Source organism: Coregonus lavaretus, assembly GCF_964263955.1.
Source record: "Coregonus lavaretus genome assembly, chromosome: 4".
Lineage (NCBI taxonomy): Eukaryota > Metazoa > Chordata > Actinopteri > Salmoniformes > Salmonidae > Coregonus > Coregonus lavaretus.
This window is the reverse complement of record NC_139991.1, coordinates 38,029,893-38,051,905: the sequence shown is the minus strand read 5'-3', so window position 1 is coordinate 38,051,905 and position 22,013 is coordinate 38,029,893.

The following is a 22,013-nucleotide window of genomic DNA, read 5'->3' as shown; positions in this document are numbered from 1 at the left end:
CAATATTCTTGGAAAACAGGTTTTTTTTTAATCACATTTGAAAACCCTTGTATATTGTATTCTACATCTGTCCTTCTAGTGCTGAACGTAAAAAAAATATTTTAGACCCTTTTCATGAAAAATGTATAAAAAATATTTTACTCGTTTGTTATAAAAAAAACTGTGTATCCCTTCATATGCCGAACTAGTTGCATTGTGGATTTAGCCTAAAACATGATTTTAGAAAATATTCATTGAAAAAAGCTTTTTAAAAAATCACATTTGAAAACCCTTGTATATTGTATTCTACATATGTCCTTCTAGTGCTGAACGTAAAAAAACATATTTTAGACCATTTTAATGCAAAATGTATAAAAAATGTTTTTCTCGTTTGGTATTAAAAAAAACTGTGTATCACTTCATATAACGAACTAGTTGCATTGTGGATTTAGCCTAAAACATGATTTTAGAAAATATTCATTGAAAAAAGCTTTTTAAAAAATCACATTTGAAAACCCTTGTATATTGTATTCTACATATGTCCTTCTAGTGCTGAACGTTCAAAAAAATATTTTAGACCCTTTTCATGCTAAATGTATAAAAAATTTGTTTCACGTTTGTTATAAAAAAAACTTTGTATCCCTTCATATGCCGAACTAGTTGCATTGTGGATTTAGCCTAAAACATGATTTTAGAAAATATTCATTGAAAAAAGTTTTTAAAAAAATCACATTTGAAAACCCTTGTATATTGTATTCTACTCTGTCCTTCTAGTGCTGAACGTTAAAAAAAATATTTTAGACCCTTTTAATGCAAAATGTATAAAAAATATGTTTCTTGTTTGTTATAAAAAAAACTGTGTATCCCTTCATATGCCGAACTAGTTGCATTGTGGATTTAGCCTAAAACATGATTTTAGACAATATTCTTGGAAAACAGGTTTTTTTTAAATCACATTTGAAAACCCTTGTATATTGTATTCTACATCTGTCCTTCTAGTGCTGAACGTTAAAAAAAATATTTTAGACCCTTTTCATGCAAAATGTATAAAAAATATGTTTCACGTTTGTTAAATAAAAACTGTGTATCCCTTCATATGCCGAACTAGTTGCATTGTTGATTTAGCCTAAAACATGATTTTAGAAAATATTAATTGAAAAAAGCTTTTAAAAAAATCACATTTGAAAACCCTTGTATATTATATTCTACATATGTCCTTCTAGTACTGAACGTTAAAAAAAATATTTTAGACCCTTTTCATGCAAAATGTATAAAAAATATTTTTCTCGTTTCTTATAAAAAAAACTATGTATATCTTCATATGCCAAAGTAGTTGCATTGTGGATTTAGCCTAAAACATTATTTTAGACAATATTCATGTAAAACAGTTTTTTTTTTAATCACATTTGAAAACCCTTGTATATTGTATTCTACATCTGTCCTTCTAGTGCTGAACTTAAAAAAAATATTTTAGACCCTTTTCATGCAAAATGTATAAAAAATATTTTTCTTGTTTGTTATAAAAAAACTGTGTATCCCTTCATATGCCGAACTAGTTGCATTGTGGATTTAGCCTAAAACATGATTTTAGAAAATAGTCATTGAAAAAAGCTTTTAAAAAAATTACATTTGAAAACCCTTGTATATTGTATTCTACATATGTCCTTCTAGTGCTGAACGTAAAAAAAATATTTTAGACCCTTTTCATGCAAAATGTATACAAAATATTTTTCACGTTTGTTATAAAAAACTGTGTATCCCTTCATATGCCGAACTAGTTGCATTATGGATTTAGCCTAAAACATGATTTTAGAAAATATTCATTGAAAAAAGCTTTTTTTTAAATCACATTTGAAAGCCCTTGTATATTGTATTCTACATATGTCCTTCTAGTGCTGAACGTAAAAAAATATATATTTTAGACCCTTTTCATGCAAAATGTATAAAAAATATCTTTCACGTTTGTTATAAAAAAACTTTGTATCCCATCATATGCCGAACTAGTTGCATTGTGGATTTAGCCTAAAACATGATTTTAGACAATAATCATGGAAAACAGGTTTTTTTAAATCACATTTGAAAACCCTTGTATATTGTATTCTACTCTGTCCTTCTAGTGCTGAACGTTAAAAAAAATATTTTAGACCCTTTTCATGCAAAATGTATAAAAAATATGTTTCTTGTTTGTTATAAAAAAACTGTGTATCCCTTCATATGCCGAACTAGTTGCATTGTGGATTTAGCCTAAAACATGATTTTAGACAATATTCTTGGAAAACAGTTTTTTTTTAAAAATCACATTTGAAAACCCTTTTATATTGTATTCTACATTTGTCCTTCTAGTGCTGAACGTTAAAAAATTTTTTTTAGACCCTTTTCATGCAAAATGTATAAAAAATATTTTTCTTGTTTGTTATAAAAAAACTGTGTATCCCTTCATATGCCGAACTAGTTGCATTGTGGATTTAGCCTAAAACATGATTTTAGAAAATAGTCATTGAAAAAAGCTTTTTAAAAAATTACATTTGAAAACCCTTGTATATTGTATTCTACTCTGTCCTTCTAGTGCTGAACGTTAAAAAAAATATTTTAGACCCTTTTCATGCAAAATGTATAAAAAATATTTTTCTCGTTTGTTATAAAAAAAAACTATGTATCTCTTCATATGCCAAACTAGTTGCATTGTGGATTTAGCCTAAAACATGATTTTAGACAATATTCATGGAAAACAGGTTTTTTTTTATCACATTTGAAAACCCTTGTATATTGTATTCTACATCTGTCCTTCTAGTGCTGAACGTAAAAAAAATATTTTAGACCCTTTTCATGCAAAATGTATAAAAAATATTTACACGTTTGTTATAAAAAAATGTGTATCCCTTCATATGCCGAACTAGTTGCATTGTGGATTTAGCCTAAAACATGATTTTAGAAAATGTTCATTGAAAAAAGCTTTTTTTTAAATCACATTTGAAAACCTTGTATATTATATTCTACATATGTCCTTCTAGTGCTGAACGTTAAAACAAATATTTTAGACCCTTTTCATGCAAAATGTATAAAAATTATTTTTCTCGTTTGTTATAAAAAAAACTATGTATCTCTTCATATGCCAAACTAGTTGCATTGTGGATTTAGCCTAAAACATGATTTTAGACAATATTCTTGGAAAACAGGGTTTTTTAAAATCACATTTGAAAACCCTTGTATATTGTATATTACATCTGTCCTTCTAGTGCTGAACGTAAAAAAAAATATTTTAGACCCTTTTCATGCAAAATGTATACAAAATATTTTTCACGTTTGTTATAAAAAAACTGTGTATACCTTCATATGCCGAACTAGTTGCATTGTGGATTTAGCCTAAAACATGATTTTAGACAATATTCATGGAAAACAGGTTTTTTTTAAATCACATTTGAAAACCCTTGTATATTGTATTCTACATCTGTCCTTCTAGTGCTGAACGTAAAAAAAAATATTTTAGACCCTTTTCATGCAAAATGTATAAAAAATATTTTTCACGTTTGTTGTAAAAAAACTGTGTATCCCTTCATATGCCGAACTAGTTGCATTGTGGATTTAGCCTAAAACATGATTTTAGACAATATTCTTGGAAAACAGTTTTTTTTTTAATCACATTTGAAAACCCTTGTATATTGTATTTTACATCTGTCCTTCTAGTGCTGAACGTAAAAAAAATATTTTAGACCCTTTTCATGCAAAATGTATACAAAATATTTTTCACGTTTGTTATAAAAAAACTGTGTATCCCTTCATATGCCGAACTAGTTGCATTGTGGATTTAGCCTAAAACATGATTTTAGACAATATTCATGGAAAACAGGTTTTTTTTAAATCACATTTGAAAACCCTTGTATATTGTATTCTACATATGTCCTTCTAGTGCTGAACGTAAAAAAACATATTTTAGACCCTTTTCATGCAAAATGTATAAAAAATATTTTTCACGTTTGTTGTAAAAAAACTGTGTATCCCTTCATATGCCGAACTAGTTGCATTGTGGATTTAGCCTAAAACATGATTTTAGAAAAGATTAATTGAAAAAATCTTTTTAAAAAATCACATTTGAAAACCCTTGTATATTTTATTCTACATATGTCCTTCTAGTGCTGAACGTTAAAAAAAAATATTTTAGACCCTTTTCATGCAAAATGTATAAAAAATATTTTTCTCGTTTGTTATAAAATAAAACTATGTATCTCTTCATATGCCAAACTAGTTGCATTGTGGATTTAGCCTAAAACATGATTTTAGACAATATTCATGGAAAACAGGGTTTTTTTTATCACATTTGAAAACCCTTGTATATTGTATTCTACATCTGTCCTTCTAGTGCTGAACGTAAAAAAAATATTTTAGACCCTTTTCATGCAAAATGTATAAAAAATATTTACACGTTTGTTATAAAAAAATGTGTATCCCTTCATATGCCGAACTAGTTGCATTGTGGATTTAGCCTAAAACATGATTTTAGAAAATGTTCATTGAAAAAAGCTTTTTTAAAAATCACATTTGAAAACCTTGTATATTATATTCTACATATGTCCTTCTAGTGCTGAACGTTAAAAAAAATATTTTAGACCCTTTTCATGCAAAATGTATAAAAATTATTTTTCTCGTTTGTTATAAAAAAAACTATGTATCTCTTCATATGCCAAACTAGTTGCATTGTGGATTTAGCCTAAAACATGATTTTAGACAATATTCATGGAAAACAGGTTTTTTTTAATCACATTTGAAAACCCTTGTATATTGTATTCTACATCTGTCCTTCTAGTGCTGAACGTAAAAAAAATATTTTAGACCCTTTTCATGCAAAATGTATAAAAAATATTTACACGTTTGTTATAAAAAAACGGTGTATCCCTTCATATGCCGAACTAGTTGCATTGTGGATTTAGCCTAAAACATGATTTTAGAAAATAGTCATTGAAAAAAGCTTTTAAAAAAATCACATTTGAAAACCCTTGTATATTGCATTCTACATATGTCCTTCTAGTGCTGAACGTAAAAAAACATATTTTAGACCCTTTTCATGAAAAATGTATAAAAAATATTTTACTCGTTTGTTATAAAAAAAACTATGTATCCCTTCATATGCCGAACTAGTTGCATTGTGGATTTAGCCTAAAACATGATTTTAGAAAATATTCATTGAAAAAAGCTTTTTAAAAAATCACATTTGAAAACCCTTGTATATTGTATTCTACATATGTCCTTCTAGTGCTGAACGTAAAAAAACATATTTTAGACCATTTTAATGCAAAATGTATAAAAAATGTTTTTCTCGTTTGTTATTAAAAAAAACTGTGTATCACTTCATATAACGAACTAGTTGCATTGTGGATTTAGCCTAAAACATGATTTTAGACAAATTTCTTGGAAAACAGTTTTTTTTTAAATCACATTTGAAAACCCTTGTATATTGTATTCTACATCTGTCCTTCTAGTGCTGAACGTAAAAAAAATATTTTAGACCCTTTTCATGAAAAATGTATAAAAAATATTTTACTTGTTTGTTATAAAAAAAACTGTGTATCCCTTCATATGCCGAACTAGTTGCATTGTGGATTTAGCTTAAAACATGATTTTAGACAATATTCATGGAAAACAGGTTTTTTTTTAATCACATTTGAAAACCCTTGTATATTGTATTCTACATCTGTTTTTCTAGTGCTGAACGTAAAAAAAATATTTTAGACCCTTTTCATGCAAAATGTATAAAAAATGTTTTTCACGTTTGTTATAAAAAAAAACTGTGTATCCCTTCATATGCCGAACTAGTTGCATTGTGGATTTAGACTAAAACATGATTTTAGAAAATATTCATTGAAAAAAGCTTTTTAAAAAATCACATTTGAAAACCCTTGTAAATTGTATTCTACATATGTCCTTCTAGTGCTGAACGTTCAAAAAAATATTTTAGACCCTTTTCATGCAAAATGTATAAAAAATTTGTTTCACGTTTGTTATAAAAAAAACTTTGTATCCCTTCATATGCCGAACTAGTTGCATTGTGGATTTAGCCTAAAACATGATTTTAGAAAATATTCATTGAAAACAGGTTTTTAAAAAATCACATTTGAAAACCCTTGTATATTGTATTCTACTCTGTCCTTCTAGTGCTGAACGTTAAAAAAAATATTTTAGACCCTTTTAATGCAAAATGTATAAAAAATATGTTTCTTGTTTGTTATAAAAAAAACTGTGTATCCCTTCATATGTCGAACTAGTTGCATTGTGGATTTAGCCTAAAACATGATTTTAGACAATATTCTTGGAAAAAAGGTTTTTTTTAAATCACATTTGAAAACCCTTGTATATTGTATTCTACATCTGTCCTTCTAGTGCTGAATGTTAAAAATATATTTTAGACCCTTTTCATGCAAAATGTATACAAAATATTTTTCACGTTTGTTATAAAAAAAACTGTGTATCCCTTCATATGCCGAACTAGTTGCATTGTGGATTTAGCCTAAAACATGATTTTAGAAAATATTCATTGAAAAAAGCTTTTTTTAATCACATTTGAAAGCCCTTGTATATTGTATTCTACATATGTCCTTCTAGTGCTGAACTTAAAAAAAATATTTTAGACCCTTTTCATGCAAAATGTATAAAAAATATTTTTCTTGTTTGTTATAAAAAAACTGTGTATCCCTTCATATGCCGAACTAGTTGCATTGTGGATTTAGCCTAAAACATGATTTTAGAAAATAGTCATTGAAAAAAGCTTTTTAAAAAATCACATTTGAAAACCCTTGTATATTGCATTCTACATATGTCCTTCTAGTGCTGAACGTAAAAAAACATATTTTAGACCATTTTAATGCAAAATGTATAAAAAATGTTTTTCTCGTTTGTTATAAAAAAAAACTGTGTATCACTTCATATGCCGAACTAGTTGCATTGTGGATTTAGCCTAAAACATGATTTTAGACAATATTCTTGGAAAACAGGTTTTTTTTTAATCACATTTGAAAACCCTTGTATATTGTATTCTACATCTGTCCTTCTAGTGCTGAACGTAAAAAAAATATTTTAGACCCTTTTCATGAAAAATGTATAAAAAATATTTTACTCGTTTGTTATAAAAAAAACTGTGTATCCCTTCATATGCCGAACTAGTTGCATTGTGGATTTAGCCTAAAACATGATTTTAGAAAATATTCATTGAAAACAGGGTTTTTTTAAATCACATTTGAAAACCCTTGTATATTGTATTCTACATCTGTTTTTCTAGTGCTGAACGTAAAAAAAATATTTTAGACCCTTTTCATGCAAAATGTATAAAAAATATGTTTCACGTTTGTTAAATAAAAACTGTGTATCCCTTCATATGCCGAACTAGTTGCATTGTTGATTTAGCCTAAAACATGATTTTAGAAAATATTCATTGAAAAAAGCTTTTAAAAAAATCACATTTGAAAACCCTTGTATATTATATTCTACATATGTCCTTCTAGTGCTGAACGTTAAAAAAAATATTTTAGACCCTTTTCATGCAAAATGTATAAAAAATATTTTTCTCGTTTCTTATAAAAAAAACGATGTATCTCTTCATATGCCAAACTAGTTGCATTGTGGATTTAGCCTAAAACATTATTTTAGACAATATTCATGTAAAACAGTTTTTTTTTAATCACATTTGAAAACCCTTGTATATTGTATTCTACATCTGTCCTTCTAGTGCTGAACTTAAAAAAAATATTTTAGACCCTTTTCATGCAAAATGTATAAAAAATATTTTTCTTGTTTGTTATAAAAAAAACTGTGTATCCCTTCATATGCCGAACTAGTTGCATTGTGGATTTAGCCTAAAACATGATTTTAGAAAATAGTCATTGAAAAAAGCTTTTTAAAAAATCACATTTGAAAACCCTTGTATATTGCATTCTACATATGTCCTTCTAGTGCTGAACGTAAAAAAACATATTTTAGACCATTTTAATGCAAAATGTATAAAAAATGTTTTTCTCGTTTGTTATAAAAAAAAACTGTGTATCACTTCATATGCCGAACTAGTTGCATTGTGGATTTAGCCTAAAACATGATTTTAGACAATATTCTTGGAAAACAGGTTTTTTTTTAATCACATTTGAAAACCCTTGTATATTGTATTCTACATCTGTCCTTCTAGTGCTGAACGTAAAAAAAATATTTTAGACCCTTTTCATGAAAAATGTATAAAAAATATTTTACTCGTTTGTTATAAAAAAAACTGTGTATCCCTTCATATGCCGAACTAGTTGCATTGTGGATTTAGCCTAAAACATGATTTTAGAAAATATTCATTGAAAACAGGTTTTTTTTAAATCACATTTGAAAACCCTTGTATATTGTATTCTACATCTGTTTTTCTAGTGCTGAACGTAAAAAAAATATTTTAGACCCTTTTCATGCAAAATGTATAAAAAATGTTTTTCACGTTTGTTATAAAAAAACTGTGTATCCCTTCATATGCCGAACTAGTTGCATTGTGGATTTAGACTAAAACATGATTTTAGAAAATATTCATTGAAAAAAGCTTTTTAAAAAATCACATTTGAAAACCCTTGTATATTGTATTCTACATATGTCCTTCTAGTGCTGAACGTTCAAAAAAATATTTTAGACCCTTTTCATGCAAAATGTATAAAAAATTTGTTTCACGTTTGTTATAAAAAAAACTTTGTATCCCTTCATATGCCGAACTAGTTGCATTGTGGATTTAGCCTAAAACATGATTTTAGAAAATATTCATTGAAAAAAGTTTTTAAAAAAATCACATTTGAAAACCCTTGTATATTGTATTCTACTCTGTCCTTCTAGTGCTGAACGTTAAAAAAAAATATTTTAGACCCTTTTAATGCAAAATGTATAAAAAATATGTTTCTTGTTTGTTATAAAAAACTGTGTATCCCTTCATATGCCGAACTAGTTGCATTGTGGATTTAGCCTAAAACATGATTTTAGACAATATTCTTGGAAAACAGGTTTTTTTTAAATCACATTTGAAAACCCTTGTATATTGTATTCTACATCTGTCCTTCTAGTGCTGAATGTTAAAAATATATTTTAGACCCTTTTCATGCAAAATGTATACAAAATATTTTTCACGTTTGTTATAAAAAAAACTGTGTATCCCTTCATATGACGAACTAGTTGCATTGTGGATTTAGCCTAAAACATGATTTTAGAAAATATTCATTGAAAAAAGCTTTTTTTAATCACATTTGAAAGCCCTTGTATATTGTATTCTACATATGTCCTTCTAGTGCTGAACGTTAAAAAAAATATTTTAGACCCTTTTCATGCAAAATGTATAAAAAATATGTTTCACGTTTGTTAAATAAAAACTGTGTATCCCTTCATATGCCGAACTAGTTGCATTGTTGATTTAGCCTAAAACATGATTTTAGAAAATATTCATTGAAAAAAGCTTTTAAAAAAATCACATTTGAAAACCCTTGTATATTATATTCTACATATGTCCTTCTAGTGCTGAACGTTAAAAAAAATATTTTAGACCCTTTTCATGCAAAATGTATAAAAAATATTTTTCTCGTTTCTTATAAAAAAAACTATGTATCTCTTCATATGCCAAACTAGTTGCATTGTGGATTTAGCCTAAAACATTATTTTAGACAATATTCATGTAAAACAGTTTTTTTTTTAATCACATTTGAAAACCCTTGTATATTGTATTCTACATCTGTCCTTCTAGTGCTGAACTTAAAAAAAATATTTTAGACCCTTTTCATGCAAAATGTATAAAAAATATTTTTCTTGTTTGTTATAAAAAAACTGTGTATCCCTTCATATGCCGAACTAGTTGCATTGTGGATTTAGCCTAAAACATGATTTTAGAAAATAGTCATTGAAAAAAGCTTTTTAAAAAATTACATTTGAAAACCCTTGTATATTGTATTCTACATATGTCCTTCTAGTGCTGAACGTAAAAAAAATATTTTAGACCCTTTTCATGCAAAATGTATACAAAATATTTTTCACGTTTGTTATAAAAAACTGTGTATCCCTTCATATGCCGAACTAGTTGCATTATGGATTTAGCCTAAAACATGATTTTAGAAAATATTCATTGAAAAAAGCTTTTTTTTAAATCACATTTGAAAGCCCTTGTATATTGTATTCTACATATGTCCTTCTAGTGCTGAACGTTAAAAAAAATATATTTTAGACCCTTTTCATGCAAAATGTATAAAAAATATCTTTCACGTTTGTTATAAAAAAACTTTGTATCCCATCATATGCCGAACTAGTTGCATTGTGGATTTAGCCTAAAACATGATTTTAGACAATAATCATGGAAAACAGGTTTTTTTAAATCACATTTGAAAACCCTTGTATATTGTATTCTACTCTGTCCTTCTAGTGCTGAACGTTAAAAAAAATATTTTAGACCCTTTTCATGCAAAATGTATAAAAAATATGTTTCTTGTTTGTTATAAAAAAACTGTGTATCCCTTCATATGCCGAACTAGTTGCATTGTGGATTTAGCCTAAAACATGATTTTAGACAATATTCTTGGAAAACAGTTTTTTTTAAAAATCACATTTGAAAACCCTTTTATATTGTATTCTACATTTGTCCTTCTAGTGCTGAACGTTAAAAAAAATGTTTTAGACCCTTTTCATGCAAAATGTATAAAAAATATTTTTCTTGTTTGTTATAAAAAAACTGTGTATCCCTTCATATGCCGAACTAGTTGCATTGTGGATTTAGCCTAAAACATGATTTTAGAAAATATTCATTGAAAAAAGCTTTTTTTAAAATCACATTTGAAAACCCTTGTATATTATATTCTACATATGTCCTTCTAGTGCTGAACGTTAAAAAAAATATTTTAGACCCTTTTCATGCAAAATGTATAAAAATTATTTTTCTCGTTTGTTATAAAAAAAACTATGTATCTCTTCATATGCCAAACTAGTTGCATTGTGGATTTAGCCTAAAACATGATTTTAGACAATATTCATGGAAAACAGGTTTTTTTTAATCACATTTGAAAACCCTTGTATATTGTATTCTACATCTGTCCTTCTAGTGCTGAACATAAAAAAAATATTTTAGACCCTTTTCATGCAAATTGTATACAAAATATTTACACGTTTGTTATAAAAAAACGGTGTATCCCTTCATATGCCGAACTAGTTGCATTGTGGATTTAGCCTAAAACATGATTTTAGAAAATATTCATTGAAAAAAGCTTTTTTTTAAATCACATTTGAAAGCCCTTGTATATTGTATTCTACATATGTCCTTCTAGTGCTGAACGTTAAAAAAAATATATTTTAGACCCTTTTCATGCAAAATGTATAAAAAATATCTTTCACGTTTGTTATAAAAAAACTTTGTATCCCATCATATGCCGAACTAGTTGCATTGTGGATTTAGCCTAAAACATGATTTTAGACAATATTCTTGGAAAACAGTTTTTTTTTAAAATCACATTTGAAAACCCTTTTATATTGTATTCTACATTTGTCCTTCTAGTGCTGAACGTTAAAAAAAATGTTTTAGACCCTTTTCATGCAAAATGTATAAAAAATATTTTTCTTGTTTGTTATAAAAAAACTGTGTATCCCTTCATATGCCGAACTAGTTGCATTGTGGATTTAGCCTAAAACATGATTTTAGAAAATATTCATTGAAAAAAGCTTTTTTAAAAATCACATTTGAAAACCCTTGTATATTATATTCTACATATGTCCTTCTAGTGCTGAACGTTAAAAAAAATATTTTAGACCCTTTTCATGCAAAATGTATAAAAATTATTTTTCTCGTTTGTTATAAAAAAAACTATGTATCTCTTCATATGCCAAACTAGTTGCATTGTGGATTTAGCCTAAAACATGATTTTAGACAATATTCATGGAAAACAGGTTTTTTTTAATCACATTTGAAAACCCTTGTATATTGTATTCTACATCTGTCCTTCTAGTGCTGAACATAAAAAAAATATTTTAGACCCTTTTCATGCAAATTGTATACAAAATATTTACACGTTTGTTATAAAAAAACGGTGTATCCCTTCATATGCCGAACTAGTTGCATTGTGGATTTAGCCTAAAACATGATTTTAGAAAATATTCATTGAAAAAAGCTTTTTAAAAAATCACATTTGAAAACCCTTGTATATTGCATTCTACATATGTCCTTCTAGTGCTGAACGTAAAAAAACATATTTTAGACCATTTTAATGCAAAATGTATAAAAAATGTTTTTCTCGTTTGTTATAAAAAAAAACTGTGTATCACTTCATATGCCGAACTAGTTGCATTGTGGATTTAGCCTAAAACATGATTTTAGACAATATTCTTGGAAAACAGGTTTTTTTTTAATCACATTTGAAAACCCTTGTATATTGTATTCTACATCTGTCCTTCTAGTGCTGAACGTAAAAAAAATATTTTAGACCCTTTTCATGCAAAATGTATACAAAATATTTTTCACGTTTGTTATAAAAAACTGTGTATCCCTTCATATGCCGAACTAGTTGCATTGTGGATTTAGCCTAAAACATGATTTTAGAAAATATTCATTGAAAAAAGCTTTTTAAAAAATCACATTTGAAAACCCTTGTATATTGTATTCTACATATGTTCTTCTAGTGCTGAACGTAAAAATAACATATTTTAGACCCTTTTAATGCAAAATGTATAAAAAATGTTTTTCTCGTTTGTTATAAAAAAAACTATGTATCACTTCATATGCCGAACTAGTTGCATTGTGGATTTAGCCTAAAACATGATTTTAGACAATATTCTTGGAAAACAGGTTTTTTTTTAATCACATTTGAAAACCCTTGTATATTGTATTCTACATCTGTCCTTCTAGTGCTGAACGTAAAAAAAATATTTTAGACCCTTTTCATGCAAAATGTATACAAAATATTTTTCACGTTTGTTATAAAAAACTGTATATCCCTTCATATGCCGAACTAGTTGCATTATGGATTTAGCCTAAAACATGATTTTAGAAAATATTCATTGAAAAAAGCTTTTTTTTAAATCACATTTGAAAGCCCTTGTATATTGTATTCTACATATGTCCTTCTAGTGCTGAACGTAAAAAAATATATATTTTAGACCCTTTTCATGCAAAATGTATAAAAAATATCTTTCACGTTTGTTATAAAAAAACTTTGTATCTCTTCATATGCCAAACTAGTTGCATTGTGGATTTTGCTTAAAACATGATTTTAGACAATATTCTTGTAAAACAGGGTTTTTTTTAATCACATTTGAAAACCCTTGTATATTGTATTCTACATCTGTCCTTCTAGTGCTGAACGTAAAAAAAGATATTTTAGACCCTTTTCATGCAAAATGTATGAAAAATGTTTTTCATGTTTGTTATAAAAAAAACTGTGTATCCCTTCATATGCCGAACTAGTTGCATTGTGGATTTAGCCTAAAACATGATTTTAGAAAATATTCATTGAAAAAAGCTTTTTAAAAAATCACATTTGAAAACCCTTGTATATTGTATTCTACATATGTCCTTCTAGTGCTGAACGTTAAAAAAAATATTTTAGACCCTTTTCATGCTAAATGTATAAAAAATTTGTTTCACGTTTGTTATAAAAAAAACTTTGTATCCCTTCATATGCCGAACTAGTTGCATTGTGGATTTAGCCTAAAACATGATTTTAGAAAATATTCATTGAAAAAAGTTTTTAAAAAAATCACATTTGAAAACCCTTGTATATTGTATTCTACTCTGTCCTTCTAGTGCTGAACGTTAAAAAAAATATTTTAGACCCTTTTAATGCAAAATGTATAAAAAATATGTTTCTTGTTTGTTATAAAAAAAACTGTGTATCCCTTCATATGCCGAACTAGTTGCATTGTGGATTTAGCCTAAAACATGATTTTAGACAATATTCTTGGAAAACAGGTTTTTTTTAAATCACATTTGAAAACCCTTGTATATTGTATTCTACATCTGTCCTTCTAGTGCTGAACGTTAAAAAAAATATTTTAGACCCTTTTCATGCAAAATGTATAAAAAATATGTTTCACGTTTGTTAAATAAAAACTGTGTATCCCTTCATATGCCGAACTAGTTGCATTGTTGATTTAGCCTAAAACATGATTTTAGAAAATATTAATTGAAAAAAGCTTTTAAAAAAATCACATTTGAAAACCCTTGTATATTATATTCTACATATGTCCTTCTAGTACTGAACGTTAAAAAAAATATTTTAGACCCTTTTCATGCAAAATGTATAAAAAATATTTTTCACGTTTGTTATAAAAAAACTTTGTATCTCTTCATATGCCAAACTAGTTGCATTGTGGATTTTGCTTAAAACATGATTTTAGACAATATTCTTGTAAAACAGGGTTTTTTTTAATCACATTTGAAAACCCTTGTATATTGTATTCTACATATGTCCTTCTAGTGCTGAACGTTCAAAAAAATATTTTAGACCCTTTTCATGCAAAATGTATAAAAAATTTGTTTCACGTTTGTTATAAAAAAAACTTTGTATCCCTTCATATGCCGAACTAGTTGCATTGTGGATTTAGCCTAAAACATGATTTTAGAAAATATTCATTGAAAAAAGCTTTTTAAAAAATCACATTTGAAAACCCTTGTATATTGTATTCTACATATGTCCTTCTAGTGCTGAACGTTAAAAAAAATATTTTAGACCCTTTTAATGCAAAATGTATAAAAAATATGTTTCTTGTTTGTTATAAAAAAAACTGTGTATCCCTTCATATGCCGAACTATTTGCATTGTGGATTTAGCCTAAAACATGATTTTAGACAATATTCTTGGAAAACAGGTTTTTTTTAATCACATTTGAAAACCCTTGTATATTGTATTCTACATCTGTCCTTCTAGTGCTGAATGTTAAAAAAATATTTTAGACCCTTTTCATGCAAAATGTATACAAAATATTTTTCACGTTTGTTATAAAAAAAACTGTGTATCCCTTCATATGCCGAACTAGTTGCATTGTTGATTTAGCCTAAAACATGATTTTAGAAAATATTCATTGAAAAAAGCTTTTTTTTAAATCACATTTGAAAGCCCTTGTATATTGTATTCTACATATGTCCTTCTAGTGCTGAACGTAAAAAAATATATATTTTAGACCCTTTTCATGCAAAATGTATAAAAAATATCTTTCACGTTTGTTATAAAAAAACTTTGTATCTCTTCATATGCCAAACTAGTTGCATTGTGGATTTTGCTTAAAACATGATTTTAGACAATATTCTTGTAAAACAGGGTTTTTTTTAATCACATTTGAAAACCCTTGTATATTGTATTCTACATCTGTCCTTCTAGTGCTGAACGTAAAAAAAATATTTTAGACCCTTTTCATGCAAAATGTATGAAAAATGTTTTTCATGTTTGTTATAAAAAAAACTGTGTATCCCTTCATATGCCGAACTAGTTGCATTGTGGATTTAGACTAAAACATGATTTTAGAAAATATTCATTGAAAAAAGCTTTTAAAAAAATCACATTTGAAAACCCTTGTATATTGTATTCTACATATGTCCTTCTAGTGCTGAACGTTCAAAAAAATATTTTAGACCCTTTTCATGCAAAATGTATAAAAAATTTGTTTCACGTTTGTTATAAAAAAAACTTTGTATCCCTTCATATGCCGAACTAGTTGCATTGTGGATTTAGCCTAAAACATGATTTTAGAAAATATTCATTGAAAAAAGCTTTTTAAAAAATCACATTTGAAAACCCTTGTATATTGTATTCTACATATGTCCTTCTAGTGCTGAACGTTAAAAAAAATATTTTAGACCCTTTTAATGCAAAATGTATAAAAAATATGTTTCTTGTTTGTTATAAAAAAAACTTTGTATCTCTTCATATGCCGAACTAGTTGCATTATGGATTTAGCCTAAAACATGATTTTAGAAAATATTCATTGAAAAAAGCTTTTTTTTAAATCACATTTGAAAGCCCTTGTATATTGTATTCTACATATGTCCTTCTAGTGCTGAACGTTAAAAAAAATATATTTTAGACCCTTTTCATGCAAAATGTATAAAAAATATCTTTCACGTTTGTTATAAAAAAACTTTGTATCCCATCATATGCCGAACTAGTTGCATTGTGGATTTAGCCTAAAACATGATTTTAGACAATAATCATGGAAAACAGGTTTTTTTAAATCACATTTGAAAACCCTTGTATATTGTATTCTACTCTGTCCTTCTAGTGCTGAACGTTAAAAAAAATATTTTAGACCCTTTTCATGCAAAATGTATAAAAAATATGTTTCTTGTTTGTTATAAAAAAACTGTGTATCCCTTCATATGCCGAACTAGTTGCATTGTGGATTTAGCCTAAAACATGATTTTAGACAATATTCTTGGAAAACAGTTTTTTTTAAAAATCACATTTGAAAACCCTTTTATATTGTATTCTACATTTGTCCTTCTAGTGCTGAACGTTAAAAAAAATGTTTTAGACCCTTTTCATGCAAAATGTATAAAAAATATTTTTCTTGTTTGTTATAAAAAAACTGTGTATCCCTTCATATGCCGAACTAGTTGCATTGTGGATTTAGCCTAAAACATGATTTTAGAAAATATTCATTGAAAAAAGCTTTTTTAAAAATCACATTTGAAAACCCTTGTATATTATATTCTACATATGTCCTTCTAGTGCTGAACGTTAAAAAAAATATTTTAGACCCTTTTCATGCAAAATGTATAAAAATTATTTTTCTCGTTTGTTATAAAAAAAACTATGTATCTCTTCATATGCCAAACTAGTTGCATTGTGGATTTAGCCTAAAACATGATTTTAGACAATATTCATGGAAAACAGGTTTTTTTTAATCACATTTGAAAACCCTTGTATATTGTATTCTACATCTGTCCTTCTAGTGCTGAACATAAAAAAAATATTTTAGACCCTTTTCATGCAAATTGTATACAAAATATTTACACGTTTGTTATAAAAAAACGGTGTATCCCTTCATATGCCGAACTAGTTGCATTGTGGATTTAGCCTAAAACATGATTTTAGAAAATATTCATTGAAAAAAGCTTTTTTTTAAATCACATTTGAAAGCCCTTGTATATTGTATTCTACATATGTCCTTCTAGTGCTGAACGTTAAAAAAAATATATTTTAGACCCTTTTCATGCAAAATGTATAAAAAATATCTTTCACGTTTGTTATAAAAAAACTTTGTATCCCATCATATGCCGAACTAGTTGCATTGTGGATTTAGCCTAAAACATGATTTTAGACAATAATCATGGAAAACAGGTTTTTTTAAATCACATTTGAAAACCCTTGTATATTGTATTCTACTCTGTCCTTCTAGTGCTGAACGTTAAAAAAAATATTTTAGACCCTTTTCATGCAAAATGTATAAAAAATATGTTTCTTGTTTGTTATAAAAAAACTGTGTATCCCTTCATATGCCGAACTAGTTGCATTGTGGATTTAGCCTAAAACATGATTTTAGACAATATTCTTGGAAAACAGTTTTTTTTAAAAATCACATTTGAAAACCCTTTTATATTGTATTCTACATTTGTCCTTCTAGTGCTGAACGTTAAAAAAAATGTTTTAGACCCTTTTCATGCAAAATGTATAAAAAATATTTTTCTTGTTTGTTATAAAAAAACTGTGTATCCCTTCATATGCCGAACTAGTTGCATTGTGGATTTAGCCTAAAACATGATTTTAGAAAATATTCATTGAAAAAAGCTTTTTTAAAAATCACATTTGAAAACCCTTGTATATTATATTCTACATATGTCCTTCTAGTGCTGAACGTTAAAAAAAATATTTTAGACCCTTTTCATGCAAAATGTATAAAAATTATTTTTCTCGTTTGTTATAAAAAAAACTATGTATCTCTTCATATGCCAAACTAGTTGCATTGTGGATTTAGCCTAAAACATGATTTTAGATAATATTCATGGAAAACAGGTTTTTTTTAATCACATTTGAAAACCCTTGTATATTGTATTCTACATCTGTCCTTCTAGTGCTGAACATAAAAAAAATATTTTAGACCCTTTTCATGCAAATTGTATACAAAATATTTACACGTTTGTTATAAAAAAACGGTGTATCCCTTCATATGCCGAACTAGTTGCATTGTGGATTTAGCCTAAAACATGATTTTAGAAAATATTCATTGAAAAAAGCTTTTTAAAAAATCACATTTGAAAACCCTTGTATATTGCATTCTACATATGTCCTTCTAGTGCTGAACGTAAAAAAACATATTTTAGACCATTTTAATGCAAAATGTATAAAAAATGTTTTTCTCGTTTGTTATAAAAAAAAACTGTGTATCACTTCATATGCCGAACTAGTTGCATTGTGGATTTAGCCTAAAACATGATTTTAGACAATATTCTTGGAAAACAGGTTTTTTTTTAATCACATTTGAAAACCCTTGTATATTGTATTCTACATCTGTCCTTCTAGTGCTGAACGTAAAAAAAATATTTTAGACCCTTTTCATGCAAAATGTATACAAAATATTTTTCACGTTTGTTATAAAAAACTGTGTATCCCTTCATATGCCGAACTAGTTGCATTGTGGATTTAGCCTAAAACATGATTTTAGAAAATATTCATTGAAAAAAGCTTTTTAAAAAATCACATTTGAAAACCCTTGTATATTGTATTCTACATATGTTCTTCTAGTGCTGAACGTAAAAATAACATATTTTAGACCCTTTTAATGCAAAATGTATAAAAAATGTTTTTCTCGTTTGTTATAAAAAAAACTATGTATCACTTCATATGCCGAACTAGTTGCATTGTGGATTTAGCCTAAAACATGATTTTAGACAATATTCTTGGAAAACAGGTTTTTTTTTAATCACATTTGAAAACCCTTGTATATTGTATTCTACATCTGTCCTTCTAGTGCTGAACGTAAAAAAAATATTTTAGACCCTTTTCATGCAAAATGTATACAAAATATTTTTCACGTTTGTTATAAAAAACTGTATATCCCTTCATATGCCGAACTAGTTGCATTATGGATTTAGCCTAAAACATGATTTTAGAAAATATTCATTGAAAAAAGCTTTTTTTTAAATCACATTTGAAAGCCCTTGTATATTGTATTCTACATATGTCCTTCTAGTGCTGAACGTAAAAAAATATATATTTTAGACCCTTTTCATGCAAAATGTATAAAAAATATCTTTCACGTTTGTTATAAAAAAACTTTGTATCTCTTCATATGCCAAACTAGTTGCATTGTGGATTTTGCTTAAAACATGATTTTAGACAATATTCTTGTAAAACAGGGTTTTTTTTAATCACATTTGAAAACCCTTGTATATTGTATTCTACATCTGTCCTTCTAGTGCTGAACGTAAAAAAAGATATTTTAGACCCTTTTCATGCAAAATGTATGAAAAATGTTTTTCATGTTTGTTATAAAAAAAACTGTGTATCCCTTCATATGCCGAAATAGTTGCATTGTGGATTTAGACTAAAACATGATTTTAGAAAATATTCATTGAAAAAAGCTTTTAAAAAAATCACATTTGAAAACCCTTGTATATTGTATTCTACATATGTCCTTCTAGTGCTGAACGTTCAAAAAAATATTTTAGACCCTTTTCATGCAAAATGTATAAAAAATTTGTTTCACGTTTGTTATAAAAAAAACTTTGTATCCCTTCATATGCCGAACTAGTTGCATTGTGGATTTAGCCTAAAACATGATTTTAGAAAATATTCATTGAAAAAAGCTTTTTAAAAAATCACATTTGAAAACCCTTGTATATTGTATTCTACATATGTCCTTCTAGTGCTGAACGTTAAAAAAAATATTTTAGACCCTTTTAATGCAAAATGTATAAAAAATATGTTTCTTGTTTGTTATAAAAAAAACTGTGTATCCCTTCATATGCCGAACTATTTGCATTGTGGATTTAGCCTAAAACATGATTTTAGACAATATTCTTGGAAAACAGGTTTTTTTTAATCACATTTGAAAACCCTTGTATATTGTATTCTACATCTGTCCTTCTAGTGCTGAATGTTAAAAAAATATTTTAGACCCTTTTCATGCAAAATGTATACAAAATATTTTTCACGTTTGTTATAAAAAAAACTGTGTATCCCTTCATATGCCGAACTAGTTGCATTGTTGATTTAGCCTAAAACATGATTTTAGAAAATATTCATTGAAAAAAGCTTTTTTTTAAATCACATTTGAAAGCCCTTGTATATTGTATTCTACATATGTCCTTCTAGTGCTGAACGTAAAAAAATATATATTTTAGACCCTTTTCATGCAAAATGTATAAAAAATATCTTTCACGTTTGTTATAAAAAAACTTTGTATCTCTTCATATGCCAAACTAGTTGCATTGTGGATTTTGCTTAAAACATGATTTTAGACAATATTCTTGTAAAACAGGGTTTTTTTTAATCACATTTGAAAACCCTTGTATATTGTATTCTACATCTGTCCTTCTAGTGCTGAACGTAAAAAAAATATTTTAGACCCTTTTCATGCAAAATGTATGAAAAATGTTTTTCATGTTTGTTATAAAAAAAACTGTGTATCCCTTCATATGCCGAACTAGTTGCATTGTGGATTTAGACTAAAACATGATTTTAGAAAATATTCATTGAAAAAAGCTTTTAAAAAAATCACATTTGAAAACCCTTGTATATTGTATTCTACATATGTCCTTCTAGTGCTGAACGTTCAAAAAAATATTTTAGACCCTTTTCATGCAAAATGTATAAAAAATTTGTTTCACGTTTGTTATAAAAAAAACTTTGTATCCCTTCATATGCCGAACTAGTTGCATTGTGGATTTAGCCTAAAACATGATTTTAGAAAATATTCATTGAAAAAAGCTTTTTAAAAAATCACATTTGAAAACCCTTGTATATTGTATTCTACATATGTCCTTCTAGTGCTGAACGTTAAAAAAAATATTTTAGACCCTTTTAATGCAAAATGTATAAAAAATATGTTTCTTGTTTGTTATAAAAAAAACTGTGTATCCCTTCATATGCCGAACTAGTTGCATTGTGGATTTAGCCTAAAACATGATTTTAGACAATATTCTTGGAAAACAGGTTTTTTTTAATCACATTTGAAAACCCTTGTATATTGTATTCTACATCTGTCCTTCTAGTGCTGAATGTTAAAAAAATATTTTAGACCCTTTTCATGCAAAATGTATACAAAATATTTTTCACGTTTGTTATAAAAAAAACTGTGTATCCCTTCATATGCCGAACTAGTTGCATTGTTGATTTAGCCTAAAACATGATTTTAGAAAATATTCATTGAAAAAAGCTTTTTTTTTAATCACATTTGAAAGCCCTTGTATATTGTATTCTACATATGTCCTTCTAGTGCTGAACGTAAAAAAAAATATTTCAGACCCTTTTCATGCAAAATGTATAAAAAATATTTTTCACGTTTGTTATAAAAAAAACTTTGTATCCCATCATATGCCGAACTAGTTGCATTGTGGATTTAGCCTAAAACATGATTTTAGACAATAATCATTGAAAAAAACTTTTTTTTTTAATCACATTTGAAAGCCCTTGTATATTGTATTCTACATATGTCCTTCTAGTGCTGAACGTAAAAAAAAATATTATAGACCCTTTTCATGCAAAATGTATAAAAAATATGTTTCACAATTGTTATAAAAAACTTTGTATCCCTTCATATGCCGAACTAGTTGCATTGTGGATTTAGCCTAAAACATGATTTTAGAAAATATTCATTGAAAAAAGCTTTTTTTAATCACATTTGAAAGCCCTTGTATATTGTATTCTACATATGTCCTTCTAGTGCTGAACGTTAAAAAAAATATTTTAGACCCTTTTCATGCAAAATGTATAAAAAATATGTTTCACGTTTGTTAAATAAAAACTGTGTATCCCTTCATATGCCGAACTAGTTGCATTGTTGATTTAGCCTAAAACATGATTTTAGAAAATATTCATTGAAAAAAGCTTTTAAAAAAATCACATTTGAAAACCCTTGTAT